Source organism: Trichosurus vulpecula, chromosome 1 (genome assembly GCF_011100635.1).
Source record: "Trichosurus vulpecula isolate mTriVul1 chromosome 1, mTriVul1.pri, whole genome shotgun sequence".
Taxonomy (NCBI): domain Eukaryota; kingdom Metazoa; phylum Chordata; class Mammalia; order Diprotodontia; family Phalangeridae; genus Trichosurus; species Trichosurus vulpecula.
This window is the reverse complement of record NC_050573.1, coordinates 22,718,255-22,736,328: the sequence shown is the minus strand read 5'-3', so window position 1 is coordinate 22,736,328 and position 18,074 is coordinate 22,718,255. Positions and strand designations below refer to the sequence as shown.

The following is an 18,074-nucleotide window of genomic DNA, read 5'->3' as shown; positions in this document are numbered from 1 at the left end:
AAGAGGAAAAGGACTCCCCTGCACAAAACTATTTGCAGCAGTTCTTTTGGTGGGAGGAACAAAGTAGAAACTGAGGGGGGACCCACTGATTGAGAGATAGGTGAACAAGGTAGATGAATGTGTTAAAATATTGCAAGAAGTGAAGAGACAGTTTTGGAGAAGCCTGAGAAGACTCGCATGAACTGATGCAGGTGAAGTGAACAGACCAGAAGAACAATTTCTATAATTACTATGATATTATAAAAACAATCAACTTTGAAACAACTCCAATCAACTTTATGACCTTCCATGATTCCATGCTTTGTGACAAAACATGCTGCCTACCTCTGACAGAAAGGTGAGGGACTTGGGGTATGGACTGAAGCTTTTTATTTTTAACTTGGCTGATATGTGGATTAATTTTGCTTGTCTATACATATTTATTAGAAAGATCTTGGTTTTTTTTCTTTTGTCTTTTCCCCAACATAGAGGGAAATGAGAAGAAAATAAAATAGATTGTTATTCATTGAAAAAAATTAAATTAAAAACATTTTTAAAGGGAGGAATATTGACACATAGAACACAGAACATTGGAAGGACCTTAGAACTACAGTATGTTGGAGCTGTTGCCAACTTAGACCACACAGGAGGAGCAACATGATAGAGTTTTTAAAAGGGAGGGCCATATTTGGAGTCAGAGAACCTGGCTCCAAATCCCGGATTTGCCACTGATGTGATCTTTGGCAGCAAGGTGGCACAATGGACGTCCTGTCAGAAATACCTGAGTGTGAATCCTTCCTCAGATACTTACTAGCTGTGTGACCCTTCCCCCAACAAGTCACCTAACTTCTTTGTGCCTCAGCTTCCTTATCTGCAAAATGGGGATCATAATAACAGCCCCTGCCTCCCAAGGTTGTTGTCAAGATCGAATGACATAATAATTGTAAAGCTCCTTACAAACCTTCAAGTACTATAGAAATACGTCGATTCATCCCTCCGAGTCTCAGCTTCCTCCTCTTGTAAAATTAGGGATTTAAATTAAATCTGAGGTCCCTTCGACTTTAAAGTCTATGATTCTCAGAATGTCGGAGCAGGGAGAGGCCTTAGAACAGAGGATGTCAGAGCTGGGAGAGAGCTTAGAACAGGGAATGTCAGAGCTGGGACGGCCCTTAGAACAGGGAATGTCAGAGCTAGGAGGGGGCTTAGAACAGGGGATGTCAGAGATGGGAGAGGCCTTAGAACAGGGGATGTCAGGGCTAGGAGGGGCCTAAGAACAGGCAACGTCAGAGCTAGGAAGGACCTTAGAATATGGAATGTCAGAGCTGGGAGGGGCCTTAGGACAGATAATGTCAGAGCTGCGAGGGGCCTTAGAACAGGGAGTATTAGAACCAAAAGGGACTTTAGAACATAGATTTAGAACATGGATTTAAAGCTAGGAGGGACCTCAGAGCCATATAGTCTAATCCCTTCATTTTACAGAAAGGGAAACTGAGGCCCCAGGAGGTGAGATGACTTTGTTCCCACAGGTGTTTTTTTCACATGAGAAGTGAGATTCGAGCTCAGGTCCTCTGACTCTGAAACTACTGCTCTTGCCACTGAATTTCCTGTGAATGTCAGAGCTAGGACATCCAAGCCTTTCTAGTCCATCCTCCCTCCTCTTGCCCCTTCCGTTTAGAGACTGTGAAACCAAAGCCCAGAGAGAGGTGAACAGGAAAAACCGACCCCCCAACTCCCACATGCTACCTCCTGCCACTTCCCAGGGAGGGGACCCCAGAACAAGGAAGGGGCTGCTATTGGGAGGAAGCCACCTTTGCTTCCTGTGTGGGGCACTGGCCTGATTTATGCCATTTCCAGGAAGCAGAGCCACAATGGGTGCGGAGGGCCGGGCGATGAACTGGGTGGCCTTTGGTCTCCTAGGCCAGAGTCACAAGTGTCTGCCCTCCCCGCCCCGCCGTGAACACACACACACACACACACACACACACATACACACACACACACACACACACACACACACACACACACACACAGTGGCTTCCGACCTCCAGGACTTCCTGGAGTAGGGACAGGGGCAGTGGCTTTGAGGTTTCATGCTGAGATGATAGAAAGGATAACCCCCCCCCCTCCTAAACACTGTCCGGGTGGCACTCACATCTGTTACATCATGTTTCCCCACACGATTAACTTTTCTCACTGTGTTTAGCCTCAAAGAACATTGAAAGATTAAGAGATGCCCACATCTGCCAGCTATCCAATAGATGTTGAGGAGACCTGGGCAGTGGGAGAGATGCTCTGGGTCTCTGATCATAGATGAACTTCCTTGGGATATCTTTCAACCCTCCCCAGTTTGAAGTGCGGTGACAACTCTGAAGCTATGGAGGGGATTGATATCCAGGTAGAGATTCGACTGTCAATCATTCAATCAATGAGCATTTATTGAGCACCGACTGTGTGCCAGGCATTGTGTTAAGTTCTGGGGATACAAAAGACAGACAGTTCTGCCTTCCAAAGGCTGACATTCTATGGGAGGTCAGGGGGGGAGGCAGGATGTTCAACCTTGAGACAGATGGATACATGCCTACATACATAAACACAGATAACATGCAGGCACCGACACAGATATAGACATAGATATAGATGGAGATGATATAGGTACAGATGTAGATCTAGGTATAGGTATATGTATAGGTTAGGGGTGAATATCAGTCAGCTAGGTGGCTGAGTGCTGGACTCGGAAGGAAGTCTTGGGTTCAGATCTCATTTCAGACACTCAATAGTTGTTTGACCCTAGGCAAGTCACTTCACTGATCTCTGTGCCTCCCTTTTCTCATCTGTAACATGGGAAGCATAACAATGATGATACTAGCTGCACCTCTCTCCCAGGGCTGTTGTGAGGAGCAGACAAGATAACTTATGTAAAGCCTCTGGCAAACCAGAAAGCCCCGTATAAATGTATTAGGTATGAGGGGAGATTATAGGGAGAGGCATGAGATTAGAGACAGAGATCACAACTTTTTAACCTGGGACCAGGAAATCCCAAAGGGCCCTTGGAGAGAGTTGGGAAAGGTGGGGTCTATGACCTTGGATCGGGAAAAAGAAAATTATATTCTTAATTTCATTAACCTCTGACTGAAATTTAGTGTCTCCTTCAATTATGATACAGGCAATAAACATTATCCTGAGAAGGGATCCCTGGGATTCCTCAGCCTGCCAAAGGGGCCGATGGCACAAAAAAGCAATACTGTTCTGTGTGGCATATTTTCTATGTAGATCATAGTTCGCATATCGATATATATTACATTTATTTGGTATATGCGTCCATAACAAAGGAGATACAAGTATGAATATAAAGACCCAACACAAGGGAATTTGGGAAGAGGAGGTGGGCTGCTGGGTTCTCTCCAAGCTCTGAGGCGCTTTGGTTGTCTTCTGTTACGTACAAGTGTATTAGGGTAGGTGAGGACGGTGATGGAGGGTGCCAGAGTCAGCTTGGGGGTACAGTGAATAGAATTCTGGGTCTGGAGTCAGGAAGATCCCAGTTTGAATCCAACCTCAGACACTTAACAGCCGAGTGACCTTGGGCAAGTCACTTAATGTCAGTTTGCCTCAGTTTCCTCATCTGTAAAATGGGGCAATCATAGCACTTAGCTCCCAGGGTTGTGGGGCAGATAAAATGAGGTAACAGTCGTAAAGCACTGAGTGCCTGGCACATAGTAGGCGCTGTTTAAATTAGCCATTATTATTACGGGTCGATGGAGATTTTTTAGAATAGTGGAATCCAAAGGTCTTGGAATTCTATCTTAGTATTCCAGAATCTAGAATATTACTACTTTTGTGATGAAACACAAACTCCTCAGCTGGGCGCTGCAGTAGATCCAGTAACATTTTCCGTGGGATCAACACCCCTAAGGGTGGGAAATATGGTCAGCAGCTTAAAAGACAGTGAGTCATAGGATCCTAGAGCTGGAAGGGACCCCAGAGCTCATCTTGTCCAACGTCTTCATTTTACAGGTGTGGAAACTGAGGCCCAGGGAGTTTAAGCCCAAGGTCACCTAGGTAGTAGGCATCAGAGATTAGATTCGAGCCCAGGTCCTCTGATTGAAAAGTCAGTGCTTAACCCATTGAAAGATGCCGTAGGAGAAGGTCATCTAATGCACAACCACATAAAATGTGGAGGGAAGGAAGAGGAGAGATTGGAAGGGTCATGGGGGAGGGAGAGGGTTATGCTGGGAATGCAGCTGGGACTGAGCCTCAGGCAGGATGCCTGTCAAGAAGCCCTCCAGGGAGGAGCGCCACAACCTCCCAAGATGGTCCCTTCTTTGTCTTTATGGACAGCCCTGACTGTGAGGAAGTTTTCCTGATGTTGGGTTTCAATGTATACCTTTGCTGGAGAGAATGTTACAGCATCAGAGCCAGTTGGAAATGTAAACTCATAGAATGTCGGGGCTGGGAGCGACATTAGAACAGGGAATGTCAGGGCTGGGAGGGGCTTTGGAACAGGGAATGTCAGGGCTGGGAGGGACCTTAGAACAGGAGATGTCAGGGCCAGGAAAGTAGTCCAACTGATACAAAAGAGAAAACTGAGGTCCAGTAAAGGAAAATTCCATGTCCAAGGTCACACAGGACTAGAACTTAGAGTTCCTGAATTCCAAGTCAAACCTCTCCCTCCATTGTACCACAAATCGACACTTTCACTGTCTAGCTCCATTTAACCAGAAGTTCACATTGCAGTAATGATTCCTTTCCCTTCCCAGGATGCTAGAGCCAGGCTCCCAACTCCTCCCAGCCACAGTCTCCTAGAAAGCAGGAGCCCTCTGGGAATAGTCTCAGCCCCTTCACCCAGAGCAGTGCACGTGCCAGATGGTAGGAGCCACCCGGAAGAACCAAGGCTGAGCTCACCCAAGCCTCCCCTTCCCATTGACTTCTGCTTAACAGGAAAGGCCAACAGCCAAGGAGGCCAAGAGGATGCAAGGAGGAAGGAGGAGACAGAAGAGAGAGAGGAGGAGGAAGAGGAGGAGGAAGAAGAGGAGGAGGAGGAGATGGAGGAAGAGGAGAAGGAGGAGGAGGAGAAGGAGGAGGAGGGAAGAGACAGAGAGACAGAGAGAGTGTGAGAGAGAGAGAGAGAGAGAGAGAGAGAAGAGACAGGAGAGAGAGACACAAAGGAGAGAGAGGGAGAGGGAGAGAGAGAAGGGAGGGAAAGAGACAGGGACACAGACAGGGACACAGACAGAGAGAGAGAGAAAGAGAAAGAGAGATGAGAGAGAGAAGAGACAGAGAGAAGACAGTGAGAGAGAGTGAGAGAGAGAGAGAGAGAGAGAGAGAGAGAGAGAGAGAGAGAGAGAAAGAGCAGGGAAAGAGACAATAAAAAACAAGGTCTTCTCTATCCTCTTGGATCCCTTGGAGAAGGACAAGGGAGCCTAGGACAGCACCAAAATAATACCTTGTACTGGGGATGAGTTCAAATCAGTTCAACAGACATTAATTAATCACTTAGCAACAATTAGCAACAAAGGTGTAATGGAGCTAGCCCTGAGTTTGGAGTCCAAGGACCTGAGTTCAAATCTTAGCACTGCAGCTTCCTGGCTGTTTGACTATGGGAAACTTACTTCCCTTCTCAGGGCCTCAGTTTCCCCCTCTGCAAAATAGGACATTGGACTAATTTATCTTTACTGTCCTTTTCAGTTCCAAATCTAATTCCCGACACCCACTCCCTCTAGTTGCCAGTGGGTGGGGAAGAGGAGTATTACTTTGTCTACCTCATCTCCCACTATTCCAGTAGAATTTCTGTTCTTCTGTTAATCAAGTTAACACTATATAAATATTATAATTAATAATAATGATAACTATTCTTCTATTAGCCAATCCAAACAGGAGCCTTGAGGACAGGGACTGTCTCATTTTTGTCCCCAGCGCAGAGCACAGTGGCTGGACCATAATTGGTATAATCCCATGTTTGTTGTATGGAATGAACAGAGCCCACCTCATATGGGAAACAGATGCTGAATGCAAAGGGGAGGGAAGCAGGGTGGTTTGCCAGAGTGAAGCCCAGACTCAGCCTCTTTGGACTAGGGTTCAAATCCTGCCTCTGACATTTGCTGACTATGTAATAAAAGTTTTTCTACCCCCATTCCCTAGTGGCACAGTGGATAGATCATTGGGCTTGGAATCAGGAAGACTCATCTTCATGAGTTCAAATCCAGCCTCAGACACTGACAAGCTGTGTGACCCTGGGCAAGTCACTTCACCCTGTTTGCCTCAGTTTCTTCATTTGTACAATGAGTTGGAGAAGGAAATGGCAAACCACGCCAGTATCTTTGCCACAAAAACCCCACATGGGATCAGAGTCAGACACGACTGAACACCAACACTCTCTCAGAGGGTGGGAACCGTCATAAACTTTAAAGCATTCTAGAAATGGGAACTGATGTTATTCCCATAGAAACACAGACCATTTTGTCCCTATCAATACATCAATCTCAGTAGATGACCTTGAATTAAGGGAGAGGATGGGAACAGAGCTTCATTGGGAAGGGGAAACGTTTTAAAAGAGAAGTCAATAGAAAATTCCTCCCGGAACCCAGGCCTCCAAAGCTAGGCTGGCCGGGCACAGATTGGAATTTTCCCAACCCCTGGGGTGGTACCATTCAATTTAAACACACACACCTAGTAGCTGAGTAACGGCCGGGTTCCCCCAGGGGCTGATGTCATTGTGGTCTGTTGCTAAGCAATCCAAACAGGTTGCCCCCCAAACACACACACACACACACGCACGCACGCACGCACGCACGCACACACACACACACACCCCTTTCTCCAGCCTCTCAGAGAGCATTCGAGGCAGCCTGTCCCTTCCAGTGGAAGAGTTCATAATCTTTGTTGAGTAAGTTAGCCCTCTGGCAGTTTTTTTTAAATAATTGGAGGAAATGCTGTACTTCAGATAGAGGTTAGTGAAAACAAAGAGGTAAATTTCTTTCCCCAAAAGTTCATGGACACTTGGGGTAAATAGAGCTCAGGGTGGTAGAGATAGCGAGGTAACTAGAATGGAGCAACTATGTTCAGGGCACCAGAAATTCAGAGGTAGAGTAGTGTTTCTACTAATGACCTTTCAGGGAGGTTAAGAGGAAAGCACTTTGTAAACTTTGCTTCTCTGTATGAGCTGTATGTATGTACGAGCTGTCAGGATCATGGGGTTCAGAGCTGGAAGGTATCTTGGAACAGACAGAGCTGGGAGGGGCCTTAGAGCAGGGGATGTCAGGGCTGGGAGGGGCCTTAGAACAGGGGATGTCAGGGCTGGGAGGGGCTTTAGAACAGGGGATGTCAGGGCTGGAGGGGCCTCAGAACAGGGAATGTCAGAGCTGGGAGGGGCCTTAGAACAGGGAATGTCAGGGCTGGGAGGGGCCTTAGAACAGGGGATGTCAGAGCTGGGAGGGGCCTTAGAGCAGGGGATGTCAGAGCTGGAGGGGCCTTAGAACAGGGAATGTCAGGGCTGGGAGGGGCCTTAGAACAGGGGATGTCAGGGCTGGAGGGGCCTTAGAGCAGGGGATGTCAGGGCTGGGAGGGGCTTTAGAACAGGGGATGTCAGGGCTGGAGGGGCCTCAGAACAGGGGATGTCAGGGCTGGAGGGGCCTTAGAGCAGGGGATGTCAGGGCTGGGAGGGGCTTTAGAACAGGGAATGTCAGGGCTGGAGGGGCCTCAGAACAGGGGATGTCAGGGCTGGGAGGGGCTTTAGAACAGGGGATGTCAGGGCTGGAGGGGCCTTAGAGCAGGGGATGTCAGGGCTGGAGGGGCCTTAGAACAGGGAATGTCAGGGCTGGAGGGGCCTTAGAGCAGGGGATGTCAGGGCTGGGAGGGGCTTTAGAACAGGGGATGTCAGGGCTGGAGGGGCCTTAGAACAGGGAATGTCAGAGCTGGGAGGGGCCTTAGAGCAGGGGATGTCAGAGCTGGAGGGGCCTTAGAACAGGGGATGTCAGGGCTGGAGGGGCCTTAGAGCAGGGGATGTCAGGGCTGGAGGGGCCTTAGAGCAGGGGATGTCAGGGCTGGAGGGGCCTTAGAGCAGGGAATGTCAGAGCTGGGAGAGGCCTTAGAGCAGGGAATGTCAGAGCTGGGAGGGGCCTTAGAGCAGGGGATGTCAGGGCTGGAGGGGCCTTAGAGCAGGGAATGTCAGGGCTGGAGGGGCCTTAGAGCAGGGGATGTCAGGGCTGGGAGGGGCCTTAGAGCAGGGGATGTCAGGGCTGGAGGGGCCTTAGAGCAGGGGATGTCAGGGCTGGAGGGGCCTTAGAGCAGGGGATGTCAGAGCTGGGAGAGGCCTTAGAGCAGGGAATGTCAGAGCTGGGAGGGGCCTTAGAGCAGGGGATGTCAGGGCTGGAGGGGCCTTAGAGCAGGGGATGTCAGAGCTGGGAGAGGCCTTAGAGCAGGGGATGTCAGAGCTGGGAGGGGCCTTAAAGTTTCATTTCAATTTAACCAACATTTATTAAGTACCTACTAGGTGCAAAACAAATACAAAGTTTATGTGAGTTTTAACTTCCCCACAAGGCAATGCTGGCCCCGGTTGTTAGAGTGCCAGCCCTGCAATCAGGAAGACCTGAGTTCAAATCTAGCCTTAGACACCTCTGTGTAGCTCTGGGCGAGTCATTTACCCACTATCTGCCTCAGTTTCCCCATCTGTAAAATGAGGATAATAACAGCATCTACCTCCCAGATTTGTTGTGAGATAAAATAGAATAATATTTATAAAACTCTTTGTAAACCTTAAAGCCCTATATAATTGCTAGCTATTAGTAAGATGATGAAAAAACTCCCCCTCATCCTCTCCTACTTAATTATAGACCTAGAAAGAAGTTGGGGGTCATTTAGTTTAAGCCTCTCATTGACAGATTAGGAAACAGAAGCCCAAAGAGGTTCAATAGTTTGCCTCATGTCTCAGCTTGGAAGAAGCAGGTGTCTGGGGTCCCTTCCAACTTTAAATCATATGGTATAGTCAGTGTAAGAGAAAGAGGGAAGAAGGCAGAACAAGGGGGCACACAGAATCCTCGAGCTAGAGCTGCAAGGGGAGTTGGAGGCTGTCTAGTCCAATCCATTCATTTTACAGGAAGGGGATAAAGGAGAGAAGTGAGGTGACTTGACCAGAGGCACAGAGTTAGTGAGAGAGGGAAGCAGGCTTCCGATCCCTCCATTCCTCACTGAGAGTTCAGCATTCCCTGCCCTACAGAACACAGTCTAGAGAAATCCCTGGGTTTTCCCCATGGGGACTCCTGTCCCCACTCAGGACATATTCCCTGAAAGAAGCCATTGGAAAAGTCCTTTATAGCCATTCTCCCTTGGAGTCTGCCCAGCTGGAAACAGAAGCTATTCAAAGAAAGAAGGGATTCTCCCCCCAGGGAAGTGAACCAGGTTTTAGTCACACATCCAATCAAAAAATATCAGTCACAGATAAGGGGGCAGCCTCCAGCCCCAGTGAGGAAGAGAGTGCCCTATTCTCAGTAATGCCGTACATCACGATGGATTCAGCCTCAGTGAACTAGCCCTGCCTCCCTGCCCTTTACCTGCGGCTGGATCAAAGTGTTCCATCTAAGGCTTCTGCCACTAATTTCCCTCTTGCTGAGTAAGTCTACAGGTTCCTGGGCACCCTGGGCATGGACCAAAAGGTCTAGTGCTGCCAGGAAGGGAAGGGAAGACAGAGCTGACTTTGGAGCATCTCTGCACCTCTGTGTGGTCAGGCTTCTTTAAATGCTCTCAAACTTTCTAGGGCAACAGCCAGGGGCAAGAGAGAATCCTGGATGAGGATTCACAGAGCAATGAAAATCAGGAGACACCTAAGAACATAGAATGCCACCTCTGGGAGAGTCCTTAGAACATGGAATGTCAGACATGTGAGGGACATTAGCAAAGAGAAGGTATATCAGAGACTGAGTATCCTTAAGAATGTGTGAGACCCTGGAACATAGAATGTCAGAGGTGGGGGACCTTAGAACAGAAAATGTCAGAGGTGGGAGGGACCTCAGCAAAGAGAATGTCAGAGATTGAGAATCCTTAAGAACAGAGAATGTCAGAGGTGCAGGACCCTAGAAAAGAGAATGTCAGAAGTGGGAGGAACCTCAACAAAGAGAATGTCAGAGGTGGAGCACCCTAGAACAGAGAATATCAGAGGTGGGAGGGACCTTAGCAAAGAGAATGTCAAAGATTGAGAATTCTTAAGAACAGAGAATGTCAGGGGTGGGGGACCCTAGAACAGAGAATGGCATGTCTGGGGGGGCCTTAGAAAGGAGAATGTCATCAGTAAAAGAGATAATATAGAAATGTCAGAGCTAGAGGAACCTGAGAATATGGAATGTGACAGCTGAAAGGAACCTAAGAACACGGAATATCAGATCTGGAGGGACTTAGAAGGAAGGTGAAAAGAACCTGAGAACAATGCCAGAGCGGTAAGGGATCTTAGAATACTCAAGTTCCAGAGTTGGAAAGAAACTTAGAACATAAAATGTCAGCACTGGGAGGGACCTTATAACAAAACATCAAAGTTATTTTCAGACAGGTAAACTGAGACCCAGAGAGGGGGATTGTCTTACCCAAAATGACACAGTGAATCTGTGGCAGACCCAGGACTACAACTCCAAGTCTTCAGGATCAGAGCCCAAAATTCCTTCCACTGCCCCAGTGACGACCCAACTATAAAAATTCCAGCAGGGACCAGGTTGGTGAGTCCAAGCCTCTGTGCCGTTGAGAAATCTCTAGGCACAGCTTGTCCTGATCACAGCCACCTTCTCGCATGGCTTTTCCACCCCCAAACAGCTCAGAACGATCAGGTCCTCTCCTCAGCCGATAACAGTGGAATGTAGTCCCCACCAGCTGAGGAAGGTTTGCTAACACCAAGGAGCCAGAGACTTAGATTCACCCAATGCCTGCAAGCCTGGGGTCCCTGCCTTCTTCATCCTCTCCTCCTCAGCCACAGGATGCAGCTGCTAACACCACTTCTCTATCCCTGACTCCCTCCAGTCAAAAATGACAGGCAGATGGCTTTCACAATTGCCACACACACACACACACACACACACACTCAGAGACCCATTACTTCCTCCCACTCTGGGAGCTCATGGGAGTAAGCCAGAGAGCCTCAGTGCCTGGCACACGGTAAAAGTTTGTTGACTGATTGACAGTCCACAGCCAGATTTTTACAGAAAAGGAAACTGAGGCCAGGAATAGTGAAGTGAAAGGTCATATAGCTGTGGCAGACCCCCTGACCCTCCTCTGAATGGAGTCTTTACCTTTTAATCAAAAAGATAAAAGCATTAGCCTCAAGTGCTCAGTTGTGGGGAGTGACTGAGATATAAGTGGGGTACAGGGTCTGGGACAAGGAGGCAAGTGAGGGGGAAGAATGAATGAATGGATGGATGGATGGATGGATGATGGATGGATGGGTGGATGGATGAATGAATGGATAAATGGATGGATGGATGGATGGATAAATGAATGGATGAATGAATGAATGGATGTAGGATGAATGAATGAACGAATGAATGGATGGATGGATGGATGGATGGATGAATGAATGGATAAATGAATGAATGGATAGATGGATGGATGAATGAATGGATGGATGGATAAATGAATGAATGGATAGATGGATGGATGAATGAATGAATGGATGGATGAATGTATGGATGGACAGATAAATGAATGAATGAATGGATGAATAAATGCATAAATGAATGAATCATTTATTAAGCACTTACTACATGCAAAGTACTATATTAAACACTAGAAATACAAATAGAAAAGTCAGACTGTCCCTATTCTCAATGACTTGACCTTCTAGTGGGGAGACAATGTACACAGAAGATTTCAACCACAAATCAGGTGGAAAAAAGTCCCATGATCCTTAGGGTACATGAGGAAGAGAATGCACATTTATTAAACACCTACTATGTGCCAGGCCCTTGCTAAGAGCTTTATGAAGATGATCTCATTTGACCCTTACAACAACCCTGTGAGGTAGGTACTGTTATTATCCCCATTTTTCAGTTGAAGAAACTGAGGCAGATAAGGGGTTAAATGGCTTGCCCAGGGTCACATGGCTAGGAAGTATCTGAGGCTGGAGTTGAACTCAGGTCTTTCTGATTCCTGACCCAACACTCTGTCCACTGAACCACCAGCTGCCAAGCACATGGTAATGCCTCTTCTTTAAGGATATGATCATGGTGAGAAATCAGCCTAAAATTTGTCACTTTTTTATGAGAGGGGAGGTCTAGACCTATGACGTTCACTGTTTGGAACTCCTAGTGTGGAAATTCTATCCACTAATACAGAACAGCAACTCCTCTATAACTTACAGTCTTGGAGACTTGTCTGAGGGGGAAACAGCACAGTTAGTACTTTTTGCTAGCCCTGTCCACAAACCTCAGTGGGGACAAGACACCGATGAAGTAAGAAATGGACGCCTTGGTGTGAACCACAGTTTTCTCGTCTTTCCAATTAGGATAATGTTCCTGGCCCTTTCTAGCTCCCTGGACCCCTTAGGGGCTTAAATGAGACAATAGCAACAAGACGCATGTGAGTGTGGCTCATGAGTCACTGAGGAAGGCCTGAGTCTGAGAGCGCCAGGGATGGAAGCCCGAGACAGGGCTCCGAGCCCAGCCAGGGCTGCAGCTTGGATGCTGTTGCGAAACCTACCTGTCCCTCAGGGGGAGAGAAACAAAGGGGGAGGCTCTGCTGCTGGCCTCCCCAGCTCCTTCCAAAATGGGAAACAGGCCGGCCTTGGCAGGAGCCAAAGACACAGAGGCCCCGGCTGGACCTCGTTAATCTCGGCATGTTCTTCCTGAGGGACCTCGAGAGGAAGAGGATTCAGGAAGGGGCCGTGCTGTCTCTAGGCTGTTCTGACCTGAAGTCTCCCCTTCCCCCAGCCCCATTTTCTTACTGCTTGTGACCTTGGACGGATCAGAGTCCTCATCTGGGCCAAACTGTTCCTTCTACAGGGAAGAAAACTGAGACCCAATGGGATTGGGACTTTTCCAAAGCTTCTTTAGGTGTAAAATGGTATTGGAACTTCTTCCTAGCTCTGACAACTCATGCTCTAAGGCCCCTCCCAGCCCTGACATTCCCTGTTCTGAGGCCACCCCAGTTCTCACTTTCTAAAGCCCCAACCCGTTCTGACATTGGGGAATCTCAGACTCCTTCCTAGGCTCTAGGTGCCCCAGCCCCTCTGCTGCCTGCCCTGTGCTACATTCCCATCACATCCCATCTGCTCTTCCATCAGCCTCCTTGACCTGCAAGCTTTTCTAGTCCTGAGTTTTTCATTTGTTCTCAATTCTTCTTTGAAATTTGGCCATGATTGGGGGTAGGATTGTAGGGAGACAGTTGAAAGATGTAGTGGAAGGTGCGGGGGAAGGCAGAGGCCAGGAGGGACACCTGAAGCAGAGTCCCTGAGGACAGCTCACCCTCTCCACATACACACACCCAACCTGGAGACTGAGAAGCACCGTCAGCCCAAGCTGGGTGAAAGGGAATGGGGAAGCCAGGCCCAGTCCTCGGTCAAACTGGGAAACCAGCAAGGTTGTGATCTGGAGCATCCCATTCTGAAACTGAAACCTCACAGTGTGCTGAGGGCAGGGCTGAGGGAGATAGGAAATCCGGGGTTCTGTGTGTTAGCTCTGTGACACTGGGCAGGACATTTCCTCTGACTGTTCCTCATTCTCTGGCGTAAAATGAGGAGAAGGGACAGAATCATGTCAGAAGTCAGAGGATCACAGAATTAGAGCTGGATGGAACCTTAGAATTCATCTTATACAACCCCCTTCCCTTCATCTGGGGTCCAGCCACAAGGCCAGGAGATGTGTGCAAAGCTAGGAAGCTGTTGAGTCAGAATTTGAATCCAAGTTCTGAGCCACTAAATCCAGCACTTTGTCCATTACACCACAAAAGCTGACAATCTGGGGACTATATTCTATGTACTAAGTTCCCTCCCTGCTTCCAGCTATGCTCTAAGTTCCCTCCTAGCTCTGTCCTTCTGTGTTCTAACTCTCCCAGCCCTGACATTCCCTGTTCTAAGGCCCCTCCCAGCCCTGACATTCCCTATTCTAAGATCCCTCCCAGCTCTGACATTCCCTGTTCTAAGGCCCCTCCCAGCCCTGACATCCCCTGTTCTAAGGCCCCTCCCAGCCCTGACATTCCCTGTTCTAAGGCCCCTCCCAGCCCTGACATTCCCTGTTCTCAGGCCCCTCCCAGCCCTGACATTCCCTGTTCTAAGGCCCCTCCCAGCTCTGACATTCCCTATTCTAAGGCCCCTCCCAGCTCTGACATTCCCTGTTCTAAGGCCCCTCCCAGCTCTGACACTCCCTGTTCTAAGCTCCCTCCCAATTCTGACATTCTCTGCTTTTGTTCTAAGCATATCTAAGAGCCCCTAGATGGGCCATAGTCTTTGCTGTATGATTCTATGTTCTCTGCTTACCACGTAGTGAGTATGACCTATTGTCACAACCATTTTGCAGCTAGGAAAACAGAAGTGGAGAACAGAGAGAGGGCATGCCTGAGGGAGCCCTCTGTGTGCAGATTCTCAGAACACCCTCTACCCACGGTGCTTCCACCCCCTCCTCCACTCTCTTCTCCCCTCTCCAGCTCCTCCAATTACTCCTTTCTTAATTCAGCTGAAGCTTTTGCCTGATTGACCCAGATCCTTGGCCAGTGAGGCAGACCCTTGCCACAACAAGACACAAAAACACATTTCCATGAAGGAATCTGGCCATTACCCAGACTCCCTGAAGACCCCTTCTTGACGTCAGTAAGCCTCTGGCAAGGAGAGAAATAATGAATTCTGGTCTCCTGGACCTTTCCCCACATGCCGATGACTAGGACTTGGCTGGGGGGCCTTGAGGTAGGTGACTTGGGGGGGGGGGGATGGCTGGTGGCTCTACCCGGAAAGGACGTGACCTTCAGAAGGTCCCAGCAGCCAAAGCTGTTGGCCATACTATACCTTTAACCACACAGGCAGCAGGTGAGATGCTAAGTTTCACACCAAGAGCAGTCAGCCAGGGACTAGAGGCTCCTGAGTGTTACCCTTCCAGCTGGTAGAAAGGTAACTAACTGAGTTAGAGGACCACCTCTGATATTTACCACCTGTGTGGCCTTGGGCAAGTATTGACCTCTGTTTCTTGATCTACAAAATGGGAATAACCATTTCTGTAATCCCTCACAGGGTTCCCGTGAGGCTCAAGTGAAACAGAATAACATAGTGGTACAATGCATTGTAAATCTTAAAATGCCTTTAAATGTCAGGGCTTATGTTGACTATAAAGGTCAACTCTGGAATGGCTGAAAAAAGCAGGGCAGTCTGGGTGTGCAGCCCATCTGTCGAGAGATGCAGGATGGTTGGTCCAGTGCTCATTTCCGTGTCTCATCAGGGGTTTCCTGAACTATCCCAAAATATCACTGGGATGTTCCCTCCTGACCAGACGGAAGCTGGTGGCTGGCCCGAAGCCCAGAGAAATGTGTGGCAGGTAGATCTCCATTCTGAGTGGACAGTCTTCAGGACAGATTGCCAGGGTGGGTGGGCTGGGAAGAAGGGTAGATAAGTAGGTCTCTCGGGTTGGGGGAAGAAAATGCCCTGCTGCTTGAAGATTTCTGCAAATATGCAGGGAATTCAGCAAGAACACTGAGGCCTCGGATGTTCTCCACTGTTGTTTATTATTTTTTCAGTCATGTCTGACTCTTGATGACCCCATTTGGGGTTTTCTTGTCAAAGATACTGTAGTGGTTTGCCATTTCCTTCTCCAGCTCATTTTACAGAGGAGGAAACTGAGGCAAACAGAGCTAAGTGACTTGCCCAGGGTCACACAGCTGGTAAGTGTCTGAGGCCGGATTTAAACTCAGTTCTTCCTGACTCTAGGCTGAGTGCTCCAGCCACTGTGCCACCCATATTCTCCCTAGGGGCCAGAAATTCTGGGTATGTGCCAGCTCTGCCTTGACTGACCTGCTTTAAGCAAACTGCTGGGAATGAAGAAACCAGCCGCAATCACATAGCGATGTGATTTTGCGAATGAATACTTTTCCCCATTATGGTCTCATTCCCCTCAAATCTGAATTGAGGGAACAGAATATATACCCCCTAAGGCCTCTCCCAGCTCTGATCTTCTCTACCTAAAAGCTCTCCACTAGCTCTTGGCACCCTAACATGGCTGGTGTTTTGAGGGGGTGGGGGGGGGAAGGATAGGGACTCTTTTGCCTCTTTCTGTATCCCAAGCACTTAGCACAGTGCCTGGCACATAGTAGGTGCTTAATAAATGTTTATTGACTGACCAACATTGATCTGAAACCTGACCCTCTACCACTTCCACCACCACCACCACCCCCTCCATTGCTCTGTCCTCTGGGGCCAAGCAGAACAAAGCTAATCCCTTGTCCACGTGATAGCACTTCAGATACTGGAAGATAACTCTCAAGTGCCCCTACCCTCCAGTCTTCTCTTCTCCTGGAAAAACATTCAGTCCATCAATAAGTCCTTCAAAGTGCCCTTACATGGGATGATGTCCAGGTATTTGTCCATCTTGGTCACTGTCTTCTGAATATCCTCCAGTTTGTCAATGTTGTCACTAAAATTTAGAGGCCAGGATGTAGTCTGAGCAGGGCAAAGAACCTCTGGACTCTGAACATCCCTGTACTATATGCTCTGCGTCTCAGATGCAGCCCAAGCTTAGACCATTCTGTGATCTGGGGCAAGGCACCAAAAGACCAAAGCTCCATGGTAGGAGTGCCCTCCGAGGCCAGCTGGCCCAACTAAGACCTGAACAAGAATCCTCCCTCCACCATAGCCAACCAGGGCTCATCCACCCTGTCCTTGAAGACCTCTGAGGAGGTGACACTTCCTTCCTCCATGGTGGTTCTACTTCTGGAAAGTTCTAATTGTTAGAAAGTCCCTCCTAGCATGGAGCCAGAATCTGCCTTTCTGCAATTTCCACCGATTCTTCCTGGTTCTGTTCTCTAGAGTTGAGCAGAATCAAAATCTAATGCTTCTTCCAAGTGACAGCCTAGAACTCTAGAAGCCAGAAACCATGGACCCACTAAGTTTGCTTTTTCTTTTCTCCAAAATAAACATCCCCAATTTTTTAAAGCAATTCTTATCTGGCATTATTACCAGCCTGGTTACCCACCCAATCAATTAACATTTGTTAGGCACCCACTATGTGGCAAGCACTGTGCTAAATGCCAAGGATACAAAAATTAAAGACTCATCAATGTCCTTAACCACTCTGGGTCTCAGTTGCTTCATCTATAGAATGGACAGAAGATCATAGCTTTTGAGCCAGAAGGTCAATCCAACCTTATCACTGAACAAATGAGGAAACTGAGGTAGACAGGTCAAGTGACTTGTCTAGAAGTCACACAGTGAGGAAGTATCTGAGATAGAATCTGAACCCAGGTCTCCAGGTCCAGCACCCTATCCACTGCATCATGCTGCCTTACTCAACTCCCAGAGCTATTGTGAAAAAATAAGAACAATGATAATAATAAAAACAGGAGAAATGAAAGCAAGTCACAAAGAGGCAGGTGTGGGCTTGATGGCAGGAAAAATGCCCTAACAAAGAGAGCTACCTCAAAGTGAAATGGGCTGCCTCAGAGAGAGATGGACTGCCTTCATTAGATGCCCACTACTGGTGCTGGAAGACCATAAGCATGGAATGTTGTAGATAGGCATGGGTAGGACCTGGTTGGCCTCTGAGCATCCTTCCAACTCTGAGATTCTTTGATCCTGTGACAAAAATCCCTCACAGGTACATACGTAATAATAACATCTGGCACTTTTATATCTTTGAAGAGAAGCAAAGCCATCGACATATGTTATCTTCATTTGAGCCAGTGGCAGAGGTGGAATGGGGACCCAGGTCTTCCTTTTTCCAAGATCTATCCAACATGCCATGGAACAGCAGAAAGAAAGCCAACTGTGGAGTCAGAAGACTGAGGTTCAAATCACACTTCTGATGCTTGCAACCTGGATAACTGTGAACCATCTTTATCCTCTGGGTCTTGGTTTTCTGTTATGCAAAATGGGATGGTTGGACCAGAGGGCTGCTGGGGTCCCTTCAGCTCTCCATCTATGGTTTTGTAATTTG

At 48.1% G+C, this 18,074-nt stretch overlaps 1 protein-coding gene across 1 annotated transcript in view; it reads right to left on the bottom strand.

The window, feature by feature from the left end:
* CMKLR1 (chemerin chemokine-like receptor 1) overlaps positions 1-10,885 on the bottom strand; it is a 46,873-nt gene extending 35,988 nt beyond the window's left edge. Inside the window, exon 1 of the mRNA XM_036741285.1 lies at positions 10,545-10,885. The gene's annotated coding sequence lies outside the window, so the exon portion shown is untranslated. The remainder of the gene's footprint in view (positions 1-10,544) is intronic.
* Positions 10,886-18,074: the final 7,189 nt, after the last annotated feature.